Source organism: Diceros bicornis, chromosome 38, assembly GCF_020826845.1.
Source record: "Diceros bicornis minor isolate mBicDic1 chromosome 38, mDicBic1.mat.cur, whole genome shotgun sequence".
Lineage (NCBI taxonomy): Eukaryota > Metazoa > Chordata > Mammalia > Perissodactyla > Rhinocerotidae > Diceros > Diceros bicornis.
This window is the reverse complement of record NC_080777.1, coordinates 22,939,005-22,959,513: the sequence shown is the minus strand read 5'-3', so window position 1 is coordinate 22,959,513 and position 20,509 is coordinate 22,939,005. Positions and strand designations below refer to the sequence as shown.

At 38.5% G+C, this 20,509-nt stretch overlaps 1 long non-coding RNA gene across 2 annotated transcripts in view; it reads right to left on the bottom strand.

Annotated features, from left to right (window-relative positions):
• Nucleotides 1-835: 835 nt before the first annotated feature.
• LOC131399460 (uncharacterized) overlaps nucleotides 836-20,509 on the bottom strand; it is a 163,033-nt gene continuing 143,359 nt past the window's right edge. For both annotated transcript variants that reach the window (XR_009217135.1, XR_009217134.1), the window contains exons 8-9: nucleotides 2,231-2,283; nucleotides 836-1,120 (exon numbers count right to left, since the gene is read on the bottom strand). This is a non-coding gene — a long non-coding RNA (uncharacterized LOC131399460). The remainder of the gene's footprint in view (nucleotides 1,121-2,230; nucleotides 2,284-20,509) is intronic.

The following is a 20,509-nucleotide window of genomic DNA, read 5'->3' as shown; positions in this document are numbered from 1 at the left end:
AGTACTTCTAAGGGAAGGAAAACAATTGAAAACTGCTTCTCATTTGTTCCCTTTTCTGAAAAAGCAAAATGGAGAAGGAAAAATTTAATTCTGAGAAGCTTCCTCTTTCCTCCCCACTAACAGTCAAGCCCCACTTTCATTGCTTCCTCACAGAGGTAGCCACGCTGGGCTTTCAGCAAAGATTTTTATATATGAGATCTGTAACTTCTTGAAAGTTGGAAATGAGAAACAAATATGAAAAGATATGTCTCCTGGGCTCAAACTCATACCCACTTGCATCAGCAGCTACTGGGGAAGGAACACTCCATCCCTCCCCGTGATCCCCTGAGCCAAATGAAGACTCTTTCCACCAGCACCTGGAGCAAAGCATTCCCTGGATGGTGCCAGGAGGAGAGAGCCAAGGACTCGAGGCATCCATCTGTGTCACCCAAGCTAAAATCCACCTCTGGAAAATACACACAAACTTGCCCTCAGAGAAATATTAGATGCGCTTCACTGCTCTTTCTGGCTTATCTTACCCTATTTTGTCCTCCTCTCTCCCTAAATGCCATGCTCAAACCCCCTTTCTCTCAGCAGGAAAGCATGCAAGTCAAATGCCATCATGATCACTTGGTGTTTCCCTACAGAGGGAAGGGAGGACACGTTGCATGTGAAAAACTCATCTGTTCCTAATGGAATGGAGGGACTTTCGAAGATCGCAGGCAGCATGCAGTCAGAGGTAATAATGGCACCTAACAAAACCGTGAAAGAGAAGAGCCTGTGCGGGCCCCTCGTTTTGCCTCTGCTCCACGTTCACATTTCTCAGGCTATCCAGGGGCACTCACGCTCTCTGCTACTGAGCCTCGCCCTGGGCCACTAGCGGACGGCCGTCTCTAGGACTTCCCTTATCCAGAAACTACACCATTTCCAACAGTTTATTTTTTTTCTTCATTTTAAAAACCCAAGAATTCAAAAGACATTTAGTCAGAAGTAAAGCACTGATGAGACTAACGTAAACATAATTTCAAAGAAATCTGTTTATTGGAATATTTGCCTCCCATCTCCAACATCTCCTCTGGCCAACTTTCTGAAACGTGGTCTTATGAGAGGAGCCACGTTGTGGTGTTTTTCCTCAACAGTCCTGTTAGGGGAAGAAAGTGATATATATATTTTTTTTTTTTTTTGGTAAGGAAGATTAGCCCTGAGCTAACATCTGTTGCCAATCTTCCTCTTTTTGCTGAGGAAGATTGGCCCTGGACTAACATCCGTGCCCATCTTCCTCCACTTCATATGGGATGCCATCACGGCAGGGCTTGATAAGCGGTGTGTTGGTCTGCTCCCGGGATCCGAACCTGTGAACTCCAGTCCACCGAAGCAGAGTACGCGGACTTAACCACTATGCCACTGCACAGGCCCCAAGAAAGTGATATTTTCACAATGTCAGTGATGAAAACCTCAGTGAGAAAATTTTGGCAATTTTTCACATTTACTGCAACAGAGAAATAAATCCAAGCTAGATCTCTATCAGCAAGAAAGATGTATTATTTGAAAAATTATGTTAGTACCAAGAACATGAAATTTCTATTTTTGAACTAATAATGTTTATTAGATATGTTTCCCACTGCTCTGTGTTATTAATTTATACTTTATTATTTCTTGGGTTACTATGCTTATTATGTTTTTCTTTATGGATTTTTAAGGAGCTGATTATATAGTTTTTCAGTTAATTAGGTCATTTTGTAATACTAGACTATAAAAGGCATTTTTAAAACAATAAAGGAAAGCATTCCCTATGTGTGATGACAGTCAAGTAAATCATTCAATGATTTGATTTGTTGGAAAGAACGCCAAGTGTTATTATCAGTGATTTTTCATAGTTGGACAGGTTGCTAAATACAGAAAGAAAGAAAGAAATGTAACCCATGAATCCATTAATGTGCTCTGAGAGGAAATTAGGGTTTCAATTATTCCAATTTGTTTGCTAAAATTTGTAGCAAACACATTTGGGGGTGTCTGCCCCAACCCTGGGCCCTATTCTAGAAATTTCCCCACCTGTAGGCCTCACTAAAAGTGTGATCTTGGATATCTGAATCTGTATTACAGGACCCCTGTTCTTGTGGCCATGACAGACTGAACCAGCTGTGGGCAACTCACTCAAGGAGGTCACAGCCACAAGTTGGACTGAGTCTACTGGTTCTCTCAAAAGAATTTAAATACATTTAAGACAGAGAGAGACACAGGGGATACTTACGGCAGACATATGCATAGTTGAAGGCTGGAATGGTATTCTGGGTCACGTGGCAGCTGATGAGTAAGCAGAGAAAGCCAATCAACAAAACGATACGGAAGATTGGTAAAGACATCAATAGAAAAGCAGAGACTGGAAAACACATCCTTCAAAAGAAAGAGCAAGATGGGAAAAACAGCTTCCCAGCCTCCAGATTCAAGAACGTGGGGTACCCCACATCCCTATGCATTTTCGGGCATAGATATGCTTGATTTTTTGAAGTTTCCCCCTTTTTTCCCCAATAGATATCCTTTTCATTTAAGCTAGAATTTCTCTTGTATGCAAACAAACAATCTTTGGTTAAAACAGCACATGCACACACAAATCCCTGCATTTTAGGGAGGTAAACCTTTGCCTTAATGAAACTGTTTTTTGAAAAATCAATGGCATATAAAGAAAAATCCAAGTTAGATGCAAACTAGTACTTGTAAGCTACAACAATGCCATAAACAGAGTAAAAAATTTTGGAGTCAATTTTCTTTCCTCTCCTTTATCACTTATAGGAGTTAAACATTGCTTAGTGGCTCAGATAATGCAAAGAGGGACTCAATAGCATGAATGTAAACCAGCTCACTGTGTAGGGGGAATAAAAGCTCTGATTTGTTGATTTGATGATTTCTGTGGTGTAAAAATTCCCACTGTGCCCAATTTCAAGCCACCAACGTGACATTAGGAAACATGGAGTTGAGGAGAGGTGCTCATCGTCACTCTCAAAGCTCCTGCAAGCCAGCTCTATCACAGCACTGGATGCATTCAGGTCAAGAACATTGCAAGTCAAAATAATTGACTAAAAATTATTGGTTGATTCAATCTGCCTCTTGGAGAAGTTGAGTAACTAGCCCATGGTCACATAGTAAGTGGCAGAGCCTGGATTCCCATCATAGTGGCCTGATTACACAATTGAGTGAGAATACCAAATATACTCAACTAATAAGTCTTCACACCAATATCTTCTATTAGGTAAGCCCCACTGCCCCGAACTTGCAAACTAAGAACAGGCGAAATAAACTAAATATGCCTAGTATTGAGGAGTCAACAGATTTTTATTTTTGTAAGGTCTTAGATCAAAGTCCAAAAACACTGAAGTCTACTGGTTTCAAGGGAATCAAGATACTAAACCTAAATATATCAATTGCTTATCAATTGCTAGTTAATTAAATTAATTTTTATTAAGTATATTTTATACTCCCATCCCTACCATTCCCCTCCATTTCAATAATCTCCTTTCACCCTATATATCTATCACAAAGAATTATTTGGCACACTGAATATATCATGCTCTTTTTTAAAACCACTCTTTTTCAGAAACTATTCCCACACTTCTGATTAAATTTTTACTCATTCTTTAATTCCCAGCCCGATCTCCACTCATCCATGAGTCCTGCTCGAACTCCTCACATGGAGTCCCTAACTATACTCTTGCATTTAAACAGCCCTTTCACAGGTATATTATGGCTATTACCACAGGGGACAGTCATTTCATGTTTACACGTCTGACTTGCCATTTAAACCTGAAATCTCAGTGTCTAATGCAGTGCCCGACTGAGAAGGGGTGTTCTACTGATGTTTACTGAATGAATGAATGAATGAATGAAAACATTGATTAAAAAATATTTTGATGCCCTTTCTATAAGGAAAAAAAAGCCAATATTTTTCCAGTATAAATGAATAGGGTGGGATGGATCACTGTAAATCAAAAAGATTTTTTCCTGCTCCAACTAAGTAAACATAGAAAACCAGTTGGATGAACTTCAAGAACTGTATTTTCAGAATCAATTCCACTTACAGCTTCCCCTGTGACACCACTGAGCTCACATTTACAACACTACTGCATAAGCCACAGGCACCTCCAAAGGAAATTTACTAATGGAAAAAAAAATTTTCTGGTGGTCTTGATGCTAAGGAAGGACTAAATTCACTCAATGTCTTAAAATAACACTCAACCAAAGATGTCATCATTTAATAACAGCTGTTCCACAATTAGGCAAACCGATTTTCCTTTAACTTCCTATAAAGGTTTGTGTGTGTTTGTATGTGTGTGTATGGGAGGAGGGGCAGGTTGGGGAGAGAGAGAAGTAAATGAAATGACAAAAAAGTCTTAACGGGAAGTTATTATTGTCTGTGGACCTATTTTCACAGACAGAAAACAACTGAACCTCAGAGAAACTAAATAGCTTGTTCAAGGGGACCCTGAACCTGGATCCTCTTACCACCTCGCAGTGTTTTTACATCTTTACGTGTCGGGGCACCTTCCTGCCTCCTGTTCCTTCATCTTTCACCACTATCCTTAGACAAGCCTAAGTCCTACAAAATGCAGAGTTAGCAGGAAATATCAGAGGATGTGATGATGGATGTGGGGCCACCCCAAAAGGATCTGCTATTCTAGTTACTCAAATTCATTCTTTTTCTTTTTTGTTTTTGTTTGGTGAGGAAGATTTGGCCCTGAGCTAACCTCTGTTGCCAATCTTCCCCTTTTACTTGAGGAGGATTGTTGCTGAGCTAACGTGTGACAGTCTTCCTCTATTTTGTATGTGGGATGCTGCCACACAATGGCTTGATGAGCAGTGTGTAGGTTTGTGCCCAAGATCCGAACCCACACACCCCAGGCTGCCAAAGTGGAGTGCTCGAACTTAACCACTACGCCACCGGGCTGGCCCTCAGATTCATTCTTGACCTTGAGAAAATCAATTTACTCTGGGCGTCAACTGACTAAAACCGAAACAGGAATTATTACTATAACGTCTTTATTTACGAGTTTGATTAAAAGAAAGGAGCACAATATGTAAAATTTTGTCTTTTCGGCCCAAAATGGTTGCTAGGGACTAGAAACATTTCTGATTTAAAGTGGTCAGAGTTTTGAATTAGTGTATAATCTCATGGACAGAATATCCACAAACAGGATCAATGATCATCGTAGATATAAATAAATGCATTTTTAATTGCCTGTTTATAACTCAATGTATACATCAGAACAAACTAAAGTGAGGCATTTCTAACGGCTTTAATTTATTGGATGTGAAGCTCCACTAGCTCATCTTTCCCTGATCTGAGCAAAAACACAGCCATGTCTCAAAAGTGAGAAATGTGTTCTGTGAAAAAGCAGATATGAAATGTTTTCATTTTTATAAATGACTTGCCTGTACAGTTCTCTATTGTATACTAAATGGCTCCTCTGATCTGAAGAACTTTCAAGCTGAATCTACAAGCCTGCAATATTGCCCAATATAAGCAGTCATTTGACAGGATGAAAAAAGTCATTCCATCTCCTCTCTAATCTTTATGCTTCTTTCTCTGCCCCCTTTCCATTTACAACATAGAATGGACTCTGGACTATCAGTCTTAGCTCTTCTATAATGCAGTACTTCTTCCAAGGCACTTCTGTTTATTACAAACTGAGAGGAAACGAAAACGTGCACCACCAGATGATTAACTGCCTATCAATATATTTAGATCAGTTTAATTTTTCCCACAGAATCCAGAAATATTGAAAATGCCCTCAACGGACGCTCCTAACCTGAATCCCTTAAGGGAAGCAGGAGAAACACCTTCCTATCAATTCTTTCAAATTAGTAAGGCAAAGCCACCCCTAATTCACGCTAATAAAAATGTTGCAAGCAAGTGGGAAGCCAGAAAACTAGAAAACTCAGTTAAGCAAGTTTGATTTTTAAAGCTGTAGAAAATTGGAAGAATTTAGTGGCCTAATAAAATATGCACCATCAGGACTGGTGGATTTAGATCCTTGAAAATGCATTTGGTGATGACACAGCTGTGCTTGAGTAACTGTATCTATGCTTTCTCCTAGCTTTGTCAAGGAATCTTTTTATTCCCAAACACTGCTTGGATCAATAGCAGCTCAGTATCGTTCATGATCAGGGCAGAAGCATTCCTTCACTATTCTGGACTCTAAAGCTCATATATCACATGAGAAGGTTGGCTTTAACCCTGTTAATACACAAAAGGATTAAAACAAAATTTTACACTGCAAATTCAGGCTGTCCAACTGCAGCTGGACTCTGACACTATTCATTCAAACATCTCCTCCTTCACTACTTGTCTACTCCATTTCTATACTCCAAAATTTCTCCATTTCTTTCAAGTCCCCATACACATCCTCTTATTTTTAGTTCAAGACTTCACCTTGAACTTTTTTTTTTAAGTAAACAGCCCATCTGACTTAAGATATCTCAATTTCTCATCTATTCATGTAAAACCTTATCTATATATTTAGCCGTCCTATTTTTCTTCCTCCTACTTCAGAAGAAGTCTCCTTCCTTTCTGGAATTAAGCCAGTCTGATCCCCGTCCTTCACACATTTTTCAGAATCTTGCTTCATCAAGTTATTCCTCGCACTTGATTTTTAAGTTTCTCCCTCAATCTTCTTTCTCTTCTTGACTAGATCAAAGCCCAATTCCCCAGACCCAAGTCCTTCCCATGACCTTGAACTCTTTATTTTTTTAAGTCATTATTTTCTCTCTCTTCAGGTTCATTTCTCACATTCATTCCCATTTTTTATCATATAAGTAGTCACCATTTTTTACTTAAAAATTACAAAATATAAAAAAATAAAGAGAAAAAATCAGATCAATTGATAGCCCACCATCCAGTAATAACCAGCGCTATTATTTACAGGTATTCACAAACAGATAAGGAAATATAGTTAATAAACAGTGATCATATACTATAAATGTATGTTTCAATGACCAATATTGATGACAAATGACTTTCATGTCAATAAAAGGAAATATCTGTCATCATTAAAATGGGTTTCTTTTACTTGATTACATGGAGTATTTACAAATCTCTGGTATTGGTTTTTGTTAGGTATCCAATTCTCTTCTATTATAAACAATGCTGCAATAAAGATTTTTTTGTCTCTGCATCTTTGCGTACTTGTGTGATTATAACCTTAGAGTACCTCCTTGAAGAGGAACCATAGGAAACATCTTGAAATAGTATAAGACAAGTGGGTGGAGCCCATTTGCCTCACTATCAACTTGGCTCTTTGTTAAACTATTTATAACAGGGGTTTGGTCACCACTGCTTTAACAAACTCTCCAAATGAACTGTGACATTCAAATATATAATAAATATATATATAATAAAATATATGATATTATATATAATAAATATAAAATAAAACTATCAAATATAGTTTTTGTTTTTTTTTTTTTTTGCCCCCAAAGCCCCAGTACATAGTTGTATGTCATAGCTGCACATCCTTTTAGTTGCTGTATGTGGGACGCGGCCCCAGCATGGCCAGAGAAGCGGCGCGTCTGTGCGCGCCCGGGATCCAAACCCGGGCCGCCAGCAGCGGAGCGCACGCACCCAACCGCTAAGCCACGGGGCCGGCCCTCAAATATAGTTTTCATCCTAATTCTCATGACTCTTGAAGTCTACACGATTTGATGAAACCCTCTCCTCCCCTAATAATTTCCATGTACTACTATCTCAATTTTTACCTCTATCATTCTTTTTCTGTTCTGCCCACGTGTCCTCTCCCTTCTCCCACATAAATGTGAGTCCATATTTCTCTCCTCAGATTTATTTCCTCACTTTATCCTCCCTAAACTGATATTCTTGCCCACTCTCAGCTCCAGCTGTCACCTGTCTTTTTCCCAAATCTCTATCTTCAGCCTAGCTTCTTCAAGAATTTCCTGCTGCCTCCTAGATGTATTTACCTTAACATCCCGTTGATTCAAAAAAAAAAAAAAAAAAGCAGGTTTAAACTCACTTATGCCCTCTTAACTTGCTCCTCTTTCTGGATTTCCTAGTGCTGGTGGTATCTCCATTAGTTTCATAAGTCAGGAATTTCAGCTTGAGTTTAAAAATTTCCCACCCCTCTCCCAAAAAAACGATCACCAAGCACTTTGGTTTTGCCTGAGCATCTTTTCCCTGATCCCCTGCTGTGCGTGATGATATCCACCTCTTGTGCTTCTTTTGACGCACCTTTATGGGTGGGAGGGACATCAAGGACCCTGTTTTCCTCATCAGTAAACTTGCATCTCAAGCTTACATAAGACCAACTGAATTCAGCTATTGTAAGGTTGTTCCTCTGAGTCTCTCCTCTCGGTACTCACTCTCCTCGGTTTTCCCCAGGCTGGTGAAAAAGCATAGCCGGAGCCCAAAAAAAGGATCACGGAAAATCTGAGATCCCAAGATCCTCTGAATTCTCAGCTCCTACATCAGGAAAATAGGAGGAACGCTAACAAGGCTATGTGAACTCCCGGGGAGCAATTTTGTTCTAGCTTGCTCTCCATTTTGATTTTGATTTTTGTCTTTCTGCCAAAGTCAAAAAAAGAAGAGAGGCCCCTCTGTCTGAGGAGAGAAAGCAGCAGCAGCGCTGACGCTCGTGACAGCACTGGCACCAACACGAGGGAAGGCAGCTGGCAGGAGGGGTGGGGAACGTGACAGCACTGGAAAATGTCGCCACAGCCCTGGTGGAAGTGGCAGTGCTGGTACAGGCGGCAGTACTGTCGGCAAGGCAGCAGTGTGAAATGTGCAGGAGGCTACAAAGATACCGGCAGTGGCCTCGGCAAAGGCAGAGGTGGTGGCGGCGAGAGCAGCACAAGGAAACTCTATGCAATGACAAAGTCTGTAATAGAGCACCAAGTCCCACCACCCCAGAATTACAGATTCTTCTGTGTCACAATCCACCCCCTTTAGGGCTTCCCTAAGACATAGGCGGCACGCTTTCCTAGCCCCAGATAGCACACAAGAACAGCAAACAAGAGGACAAAAGCAGGCTGAGATTCGAGAACACTAGAACTGGCACATGATTTCCAGGGCATATAGTGAAATTTCTTCAAAAGTAGAAGTCAATTAAGATGTTGAAATGAAAAGCAACACTTAACATGAGATCGACATGGCATGCTCCCATTACAATGCAGACATTGAGTTTTAACTGTTTGAATCTACAGGAAGGCAGGCTTGAGATGGGCCAATATCCACTATTCTTTCCACTCAACTGACTGGAAGCAAGAATATTCGATAGGCTCCCGTTTTCTGAAAATAGCGTATTCTTCATAAATCCTTTAATAAATATTCAAGAGATGGAGTTCATTGACAATCCCTCCCAGATGTGATGCTAATTAGCTGCTGATACCTAAGCTTAGCATTTAGCTCTCTTGTACCAAAAAGGATTCTTTTAAAGGTGTTTATTTTGAACGTAAAAGATAAATTGGAGAGAAGTATGGATTAAGACCTCAAAATTGTCCTCTCAAAGGGTTCTCTTCTTTTTTTATCAAAAGACAGAGGAGATAAATAGGAAAATCAAACCATTTGGGGGCTGAGGGAAGGAGTCCTCGAGGAGTCAAGTATTTCTCACTGATTTTTAATGCTGTCAGCATTTTAAGCACTAATTTTCCCACCAAAGATTTTAAATAAGGTCATCAAAAACCTAGAAGTCTAGGGGCCGGCCCGGTGGCGCAAGCGGTTAAGTGCGCGCGCTCCGCTGCGGCGGCCCGGGGTTCGCTGGTTCGGATCCCGGGCGTGCACCGAAGTACTGCTTGGTAAGCCATGCTGTGGCGGCCTCCCATATAAAGTGGAGGAAGATGGGCACCGATGTTAGCCCAGGGCCGTCTTCCTCAGCAAAAAAAGAGGAGGATTGGCAGATGTTAGCTCAGGGCTGATCTCCTCACAAAAAAAAAAAAAAAAACCTAGAAGTCTAAGAACTTTAATAACTTAGAGAAAAGATTACTTTTCCAAAAGAAGGATTTCAACCCACTCACTCAGCTTTATTTCCCTACTGTGTATTATTTCAACACAAAATGTGGTCTCTTTGGGCACTAGACGATGGCTGCAGATCTGCATTGTTATTTGCACTTAATTGCCAAAATAAACTCCTTAAGAAATTGCTGCAGAACGTCAAGATCGTACCGTAGTGAAAAAAGCCATTCATGTTGAGTACGATTTGTTTCATAACCATCCTGCAGTTAAAATAACAGATTACTTTGTTCATCGATTGCCACTGCAGCCTCTTCCACTCCTTTCTGAAGGCAACATCAACCGGGAGCAAGAGAACATGTGCTCTGCCTTAATGTACATGTGTTCTCCTTTTATTTCAGGGTGAAATTTGGAAAACAGTTTGTTTTCATTTTAGTCTTCTCATTGGAGAAGAGTTCTTATTAAAGACCCTGAATTGAACACCACACAGATGAAAAACCCTCTGAAAATTCAAGCAATGAGGATTCTCTTCAAGGAACTGAGACACCAGTACTTCTCCAACAGGCTCAAAGTCAGTGAGAGGTTGTAAGCCTTACCACAGCCCACCCAGGGCTTTTTCTTTATACCAAGGAAACCCATTCGTTACCTCTCTTATGATTCTACACACCCCATGATCTCCAATGTATGTCTTATACAAGAACTTCAGTTATCAACTCTAATCAATGCAACTAGATAAAAGGTTGAAAGTTCAGAAACAAAACATCAGAACTCTTTGGTCTATAGAAAATAACCAGTTAACTGATTTTTTTCCCATTACCAATCACTTAGAGCCATATAGCAATAGCTTCAGAAAGCTCATCAGTCCCTTCAAAAAATAAAAGAAATTGGGGCCGGCCCAGTGGCGTGGTGATTAAGTTCAGTGTGCTGCACTATGGCGGCCCACCTTCACAGGTTCAGATCCCGGGCGTGGACCTACACCACTCATCAGCCATGCTGTGGTGGCCACCCACATACAAAATAGAGGAAGATGGGCACAGATGTTACCTCAAGGCCAATCTTCCTCACCAAAAAAAATTAAAAATAAACAGAAATTCACATACACACACACTCCAAACGCTCCTAGGTCTTTGCAACTCAATGTCAAAGTGTGTATCATTTTATCTCAAAGGAGTTATGCTTTAATGGGGCAGTTCTCCCTCTGAATGCTCAGCTGCAGAATGGCACTGGAAGTGTACAAATCTCCTGGCAGCAACCAGAATCTTCTCATATTAGTGAGGGTTTTCTAGAAGCCAGTGAAAATAGGTTTATAAGAATTTTACTTTTGCTAAATATTTTATCCTGTTTCCTTTCTTTAGATAATTGAGAACAAGTCTCTTACCAGCAAATTGATGGACTAGAGTAAAATGTAAAAGAAAGCTAAGTACATCTCCTGCTATCAAGTCCCTTCTCTGTAATGCTTTTGTTTAATTTATAAGAGTTTGGGGTCCTGTGTGACTTACTGCAACACAGACCTACCAAAACAAATTTGAGAATTTTTACAGTGCACTCAGTGGAAAGTAAAGATTTTTATTCTCCTACCTCGAACTGGCATTAAGAATTAATGATGCACAATTTGTTGGATGATTTACATTCTCACTCATTGTTAGTCTTCATTTAATAACACGATGCTGCTGCGCCCGTCCTCTTACACCCAACCCTGTCTTCCTAAATGCTGCAGGGGATGCCACATCTGCTCGAATGTGGGAAATACAGGATATACATATATATATCTCCAGGAGGACAAAAAAGGACAAAAGACAGAGAACAATAGGCAAAAGGCAGAGGAAAAGAAGAGCTTCAGACTGGATATTGAACTCTGATGGCAACCTCAGGGAAACTCATGATTTTTATTACGATCATAATTCATAGATTTTTAAATAATTCAAATTATTCTTTTCTCCCTGCTTGGCCTCATTCTCTCGGAGCCTTATATTGTTGGAGACTGCAAATCACACTTCTTTAGACTTGAATGTTAGTATAATTATTAAAAAAAGAATGCTAAAACAAAATTATGTTTTTTAATAAACATACATCCAAATGGTTGTTTATTTCTTCAAATTGGTCATCTAGGGGAGACACTAGGTTTATTGTAAGAAAGCAAGCAGTATTCAAATTCTTTAAAATCGCCTGTTGGCATTGCCTTCAAAGTATACAGCACATTCTCTTTAATATCCTCGGTAGGAGCAAATTTTCATCTTTTGAAGTTATCCTGTGAATAAATTTGGAGACCCTGTTGGATGATAATATTTGGAGTCTTTTATAAGATTCAATTTAGATCTATGTAAGAAATTACATATTTAGCTATTTTTGGAACATGAACTATGTGAAAGACCGGATATACAAACAAGAATGATGAAGAGTCCTGTGCCGGAATAGCCTGTTGTCTGGAGAGAGAGAACATACAAATAGATCATTTCAACATTACGCATACGGCACTGCACACTTCTGGAACCCACAGGGCTACCTGGCTCCATGTGAAGTCAGGAGCCTCCAGGTGAAGGTTTCCTGGGGATGAAGATACTTAAACTGAGACTTAAAGGATGAATAGGAATTAGATAGAAGAAAAAGGGCAAAAAGGACATTCCAAGCAGAAAAAATTGTGTGATTAAAGGCAGCTTGATAGGTGGTGAAAACCGTTTCAGAAGCAATATAGCATGAAATCCAAAGATTGGTGAGGATAGGCAGAGCAGAAAAGACCAGAGAAATAAGCAGGGTTGAGTCATCGTGCGTTTATAGTTTATTTGTTTCTCTCTCTTTTTTTTTTTTTTTTGCAGGGAAAGATTTACCCTGAGCTAACATCTGTTGCCAATCTTCCTTTTTTTTTTTCTCCCCAAAGCCCCAGCGCATGGTTGTATATCCTAGCTGTAGGTCCTTCTAGTTCTTTTATGTGAGTGGCCACCACACCATGGCAACTGACAGACGAGTGGTGTGGTTCCACGACAGGGAACTGAACCCAGGCTGCCAAAGCGGTGAGAGCACCAAACTTTAACCACTAAGCCATTGGGGCTGGCTCGGGTGTTTTTTTTTTTTTTTTTTAACATCTCTTTCTAAGGAGGTGTTTCCAAAGGTTAGCCAGGGAATAATAAGGTCAGAATTGCATTTTGAATAGCTCACTCTGAAATGATCATTCCCTTGTATCTGGGTTCTAGGAAGAATAGCACTGACAAATAATGAGAACAATGACAGTGAGACCAAATAGGAGTGGATAAGTTAAAAATCACTAGGATATAAAACCAGCAGGATATAACCAAAGATTTTATTTGTTGTGAGGAGGAAAGAGAAGAACTCCCAGGTTTTTGTCGTGGGACTAACTGGGAGCCAGGCACACTTGGTGGGGTGGTGGAGAGAGACTGAGAAGGGAGTTCTGAGGGACATATTTGAGCACTCAAAGCAAAGAGAAACCGCCACCACTCAGAAAGGGGTAAGCTGTCCAGGAAAAACACAGAGCCACCATTCCTCAGAGCACCTACTGAGAAATAGAAATACAGGATACTAATATTGGAGCAGAAGCTAATAGAGAATGAGGTTAAGAAAATAATATGAACTGGACCAGAATAAAGACATCTACCTGAGACATTTGCCAAAAGTGTCACCAATTCCCCGGTGAAGAAATATCGGATATTAACACCAGAAACATGTTGGGCATCATTTCAAGTTTGCTCATTTCATATGTATGCATGCATGTGTGTGCCCATGCTGCCGTCAAGTATATGGTGTATGATTTAACATTCTCAAGTCATATTATGTTGTCTTTACACAGTTATAAAATAACGTCTTTTCATATTGGTATATATAGATAACACAATAAACCCCAAAACAAAATTATGAGATTCTGGCGGCCAAAGAGGCAAACCAGGTGAGTGTCCTCACTCTCAGATGATCAGCCCAGGTTGCACACACTGCAGAGCACTGGCTGAAAGAGTGACACGCCTGCTCAAGAGGCCCACAGATTGCAATAGTACTCACCAAACGCCTGAAGAAGAAAGAACAGAGTACAAAAATGGAGATCTAGTTACAACATCTCAATTATAAGCACTTACTCCTCCTCATTATTTTCTGTTGTTGTTGTTAGCTGTTAGTCATTGATTTTGGTTTAGTCATTACTTAATCATTTTTAACGAGACTTTTGCACAAAAACACATCCAAAGCCCTTTACTGGAATAGCTTCTATCTCATAGGTATTAAGGAGCCAAAATAACTTCTACCTAAACATAAATTTTCTAAAATCTACATGTTTTAAAGTTACTTAACATTTTCATACATGCTATGACAGTCACGTTATCAAATCGCTTCGGATATCACCTAGGCGTAGATTTTATAATTACATCATAAGCAAAATGCTTTCAAGAAATTCAGGAACAAAAGGTGCAATGGTGATACAGTTTGATTGTTAGATTGAGAAACATTTAATGTCAAGTTTTGCAAGTTGATGTCAGCTCACCTCTATTGCTCACCTGAGGAAACTGCAATATAAAAAACTTGAGAAGCTAACTGGCAAGAAGAAAATACACACACGTGCATGCACACACACACACACTAAAAGTTTAGAAGCAAATTTTCAGTTTAACCAAGAAAACAAAATCTTATCAGAAGCAAGGAGGGCAATAGAGGAGATAGGTAAGCAGCACATTTCAGCACACCGCCCCGAGAAAATTCATTGCCAATAGACTCTCTCCAAAAGACCTCACAGGTTGAAGGCAGACCTGGAACATAAACCTCATACACGAGGTCTAAGATGCAGTAAGGAATGAAGAGAAAAGGAATTAGTAAATGTGTGGATAAATCTATACAACAAAATCATCTGGATAACGCAATAGCAGCAATGCCCGATGAGTGGGGCTAAGAGAAAAACAAAATTGAAATATAATAAACCAAAATAGGATATACACCAGGAGCAGAGAGATCAGAATTAAAGTGTTATGTAGGCCTTTTATTTGGAGGGATAAGGATAAAAATATTGATTAAAGTTTGACTTTAATAAGCTAAGTGTACTGATTTCTGCAGTAAATATAAGAATAGAAAAAGAGTAGACAAATGACTACTACTGAATGGGGAGAAATAGAATGAGACAAGAATAATGTAAACATGGTAAAAAAAAAAAAGAAGTGGAAAATAAAGGACAAATAGATTAAACTGCTGGAATGGAAAAAGACTAGAAACGTTAACCAAAAAAGCTGATTTATCTGTGTGACTAGCAGACAAAATATACTTTAAATACTCATTACTAGATGCAAAAGATGCTTGTATAATGATAATTGTTCAGATGATCAGGAAGATATAACAATTCTAAACATATGTGTACCTAAGAACATATTATGAAATACAGAAAGCAAAAGTTGACAGAACCGCTACAAAAAATATAGACAAATTATACTTTATAATGACAGATTTAAACACATACCACTCAGCAATGATAAATCAAACAAAAAAAGGCAAGAAACATATAAAACAATTGATCAACTTAATTTTAAGGTTGATGAACTTTATAAACATACATATATACATATATGTGTATAGGTATGTATATACACACAGCTATATATGTATATATCAACATAACCAAAAATGAAAGGACATTTTTCAATAAAATACATTTTCAAACATATGTAACCTATTGTCAAAAATATTTGACATAGTCAATTAAAAAGCAAGTCAATATATTACATTAAAAGTAATATGCAGATCACATTCTCTGACATCAAGACAATTTTGTGAGAAATCAATATCAAAAACTTAATACATATGTTTACAAATTGAAAAATTCACTTCTAACTTATAAGTCAAAGAAAAATTTATAAGGATAGCACTATGGAGTCAATTGTGTCCCCCCAAAATGCATAGGTTGAAGCCCTAACTCCCCAATGTGGTGGTGTTTGTAGATGGGGCCTTTGGGAGGTAACTGGGTTTACATGAGGTCATGAGGGTGGGTCCCTCCTAATGGGATTAGTGCCCTTATAAGAAGAGCCACCAGAGAGCTTGCTTGTTCTCTGCCAGGTGAAAATACAGCAAGAAAGCTACTGTATCCAAGTAGGAAGAGAGTCCTCACCAGAAACCAACTACACTGACACCCTGATCTCAGACTTGCAGCTCAAGAACTGTGAGAAAATAAATTTTTGTTGTTAAAGCCACCCAGTCTATGGTATTTTGTTACGGCAGCTTAAGCAAACTAAGATAGGTATTTAGAAAACATTTAGAACAGAATGATAAAATTCTACATATGAAAACATTTGGGATGTAGCTAAGGCAGTATTCAGAGAAATTTATACTCTTAAATGTTTATATACTATAATTTAAAAGACTGAATTAACGAGCTAAGCATTCAAATCAAGAACTGAGAACAAGATCATGGAATCTTTAGGAAAAAAAAGAAAGTACAAATAAACAGTATTAGAAATAAAAAGGGGACATCCAGCGGGCTTGACCACAACTCATTGGTTTTTCTGTTCCCAACTTTAATTAGTACCTTCATCATACTTTCCTTAATTATCCCACTGGAGTGAACCATCTGTTTCCTGTCAAGACTGTGAATGACAAGGTGTTTTAATGCAATAGCTTTTCTTTCCATGAGCCTTCCTCTGCCATAGGACTAAAGGTCTAATTGAGTCTCAGAATGTCCAGGACTCATCCTGTTCTGAATTAAATTCCATAATTGAAATAATTAATTCCCAAAGCATAGAGCTTTTAAGGAAATATTTTAGCACAGAAGTTATGGCATGTGATTAATATGAGATATAATGTATTATTGGGAAAAAATGGGTCTAAAAATGTATTTGGACTGTGACATACTGAAGAACTAAATTGACTTCTATGAGCTTCCTTCCCACCACAAGCACCTAGCTAGTAATGCTAATTAAAATATTACATTAAAATAAAATAACTTATTTTGAAAGAAAGGCAGGGAAATTCTCAGTTGTCAAAACAAAAACTCAGAAGGCAAAGACAGAGCAGATATTGCAAGGTTCCACAGGGAAACTGGACCAGTAAATAGACCTTGTAAACTGGGAAGTTGGGACTTTAAAAACCATGTAAAGACAGAAGTGGCCTCGGGTTACACAAAGTTAGAGGACCTAGAACCAATCTCCACTATGAGGCCAAGAAATTGAAGGGTAGCTCAGCTCATGAAATAAGGGTGAAGAACCCTGGACCACTGGCGTGAGGAAGGTTTCTATTCACCCAGGAATACAGCTGGGGAACAAAGTCACTTTTCTATAAAAGAGTCATAGTTGAAAGCAGATTTCTCATCAACAACAATAGTTTTCCAGAAGACAATGAAATAATATCTTCAACAAATGCCTGTTTAGGTAGATTTCTACACCCAGCTAAATTATTATTCAAGAATAAGATCATAAGAAAGAATGTCTAGGAAAAGACTGAGAACTTACCAGCCACTAATAGCTTCTGAAAGAAACAATACAGGATGCACTGCCATACGAAGGAAATTGAAGCTAGAAGAAGGAAGTAGGATGCAGAAGGCAATGGAACACTAGGAAATAGGTAAACTTGCTGATAAAACTATATAAATGTGAACAGTATAAAAATGAGGAATAATTTGAGATTTAAAAATAAGGTAGAATTAAAATACTCAAAAAAAAGTAGAAGGAAAGATGGGGAGGAAGTCTGGAATTTAAGTATTCTAAAAGTCCTTGAACTGCTGAGATGAGAGGGGAGATGGTGATCTATGGTATACTTTGTTAAGTCAAGGAAGCAGGTTTAAACTTTAAGGATGAACACCAAATGCAAAAGAAATAACTTCCAAACCACTCAAATAGATTAGGGAAACAAAGACTATGGAAAACTTAGTTACTCCACTAGAAACCAGGAAAGGATTTTTTGGAGGAAAAAAAAAGTAGCATCAGCAAAGAAAAAAAGAATGGCAAAGAGGTGATACAACGGAATATTGAAATATATCTGTAAACACACTAAATTTAAATAGATGAAATTTCTGTTTGAGTGACACAGATGTTCTTGCTAGAAAATAAACAATCCATTCATACAATATATAGGTAAGAAACACATCTAAAAATAATGGTCCAAAAAATGTTGTAAGTTAAGAGGTGGAAAAAGAGATACACATATCTGTCTACCACGTAGTCTCTGTGTGTCTAACGGGACATATAAGACACAGTCTCAAGACACACAAAGCATGAATTTATAGAATTGTGAGAAAATCTGATAATTCCACAATCGTGGGAGACTTTAGCCTTTCCTTCTCAGACTAACAAATTAAGCAGACAAAAAAAAATCAATAAGAATATAGATGATTTGAACAGCAAAATTCACAAGTTGGATCATTTGGACATTTTGTATTTGTGTGTGTGTACCCATATTGAACAAATAGAGAATATGCCTTGTCTTCAGGAAACATGGAATGTTTACAAAATTTGATCATGGACTTGACCAGAACATCTCCACAAAATACACGCAATCATGCAGTAACATACAGATCATAGCCTCTGATCAAAATGCAAAATTCAAAACCAAAATTACAAAATAAAGACCAAATAATCCCATAGTCTAAAATTATTATATGGTTTGAAAACTTTTATGTGCTGAAGAAAAAACAAAATGAAATGGAATTTTTAAAACTGAATGACCACAAAAGCACTAAAATTTAAAACGTATGGTATGAAAAGGCACATTTATAGCCTTCAATATAGAAATATAGAAAGCAGGATTGGGAAAATATGAGCTAAGTGTTAGCGGGAAAAGAATAACATAAGAGCAGAAATTTAGAAACAAATTGATAAAAAATTACTAGCAAAACCAAAAGTTAGTTCTTTAAAATATTAATAAAATAGACAAATCTATAGATGCCTAATAAAGAAAACTCAAAAGCACAGATAAACAATAATAGAAATGGAAACAGATTATATATAATATTTTACATAGAATATTTATATATTATGCCAATATATTTGAAAGCTTTGTAGATGTAGCATATTTAGATATACTTAGTATTCTTATGAAATCTTGAAGTTCACTCGATGCTATACATTAGGGGGAGGGGATATATATTCTTCAGGCCAAGATGTCAAGAATAACCAAATCTGAGGAATTGTCCAGTGCTCACAATGGATGATTTATGTGAACAGATGCCAAAAGCCTACAAGAAGGTAAGACCACCAGGTGAGAACCCCTAGAACAAACCCTTCTGAACTGAGGCCAGAGTGATACTCAAGGGTTCTCTCTCATCTCTGACCACCTGCTGATCTTTGTGTTGTTTTGATGAGGTGAAGGTGGCCTGTTAAAGGACGCTGCAATGGACCAATAAAGAATATAAAAGTCTGCCCATGGTTACCGATTGTCTTCTCCCATCATGCTAATAGATCTTCAAATGTTCATCAGGATTCTTAAGATTTTTATTTTACTGGTCTCTGTTTTTCTCTTCTTCCTCAAGATTAAGAGATTACTATGAGACAAAAATGATTTACATGTATTATCTCACTTAATTCTCTGAGAAATTGTTTATATTCTCATTTTACAGACGAGTATAGATAAGAACCACAAACACATTCAGTAACTAGACCTAGGAGGTGGTGGAATCAGGTCTCCAAGTTAGGCCTAACTGCAACCCCAAGTTCTTGATGCTATGCGGTGTCCCAAAGTTCAGGTCAGGCAAAGGCTATGGCAGACAAGGGCGGACTCAGGGACCAACATATCCCTGTTCTCAGGATTGTCATCACAGCGCCCACTGCCCCCAGCATCTGCCACTGCCCCACCACAGAGTGTGGCATATAAAAGTCATTCAATTAATACTAGTTCTCATCTCCCTTCCCTTTCAAGGAGAAGAGTGAATTACAGAAGCTAATTTTTCCACCCACGGAAACTGTTTGAATATATAGTCTTATCACAATATCAAGACATATCGAGACTGAATTCCTCTTCTGCCCTTAGTCATGGAGGAAAAGAGATGATGGAATCCCCTTTTTAAGATGAAGCTAAACCTGTGGTGCTTTGCTTTAACAATCTGCTTATTTATTGTAAGTGTAGGGGAGCAGAATTGGCCACCCCAAATTGTGTCTCTTTGGCTTGATTATTTTTAAGAACAAAAGACTCAGGAAGAAACTTTGACCTTCACCCTAACTGCCTAAAAGAATTTAAGACAGAAGGCCTGTCCCAGGAAGGAGCTCTCACCATAGATAACTATAGTATAAAATGAACTGGGTGTGGTAGACAGGGAGGAACCCAGCAAGGCCCATTTGATCAAAGTCTTCCCCATGTCCCATTGTCTATGCAAGGCATGACACACATCTGTTTACCAGACATTTGCTTTTCCTTCTGCATGTGAATTGCCTCCCTTCCCTCTGCAGTCCCAAACCACTACCCCAACATCCTCCTTTGTCTTTAGTTGTAGATGGTATTTAAGGTGGTGGCTTTGGCCATTTTGCTGAGTTACTCAGTTTCCTGGGTTTCTCCTATGTAGATATGTTATTAAACTTTGATTTTCTCCTTTTATTCTGTCTCACGTCAATTTAATTCTTAGACCAGCCAGAAGAATCTAGAATGGTAGAGGAAAATTTCTCCCTGCCCCACATAAAGTAG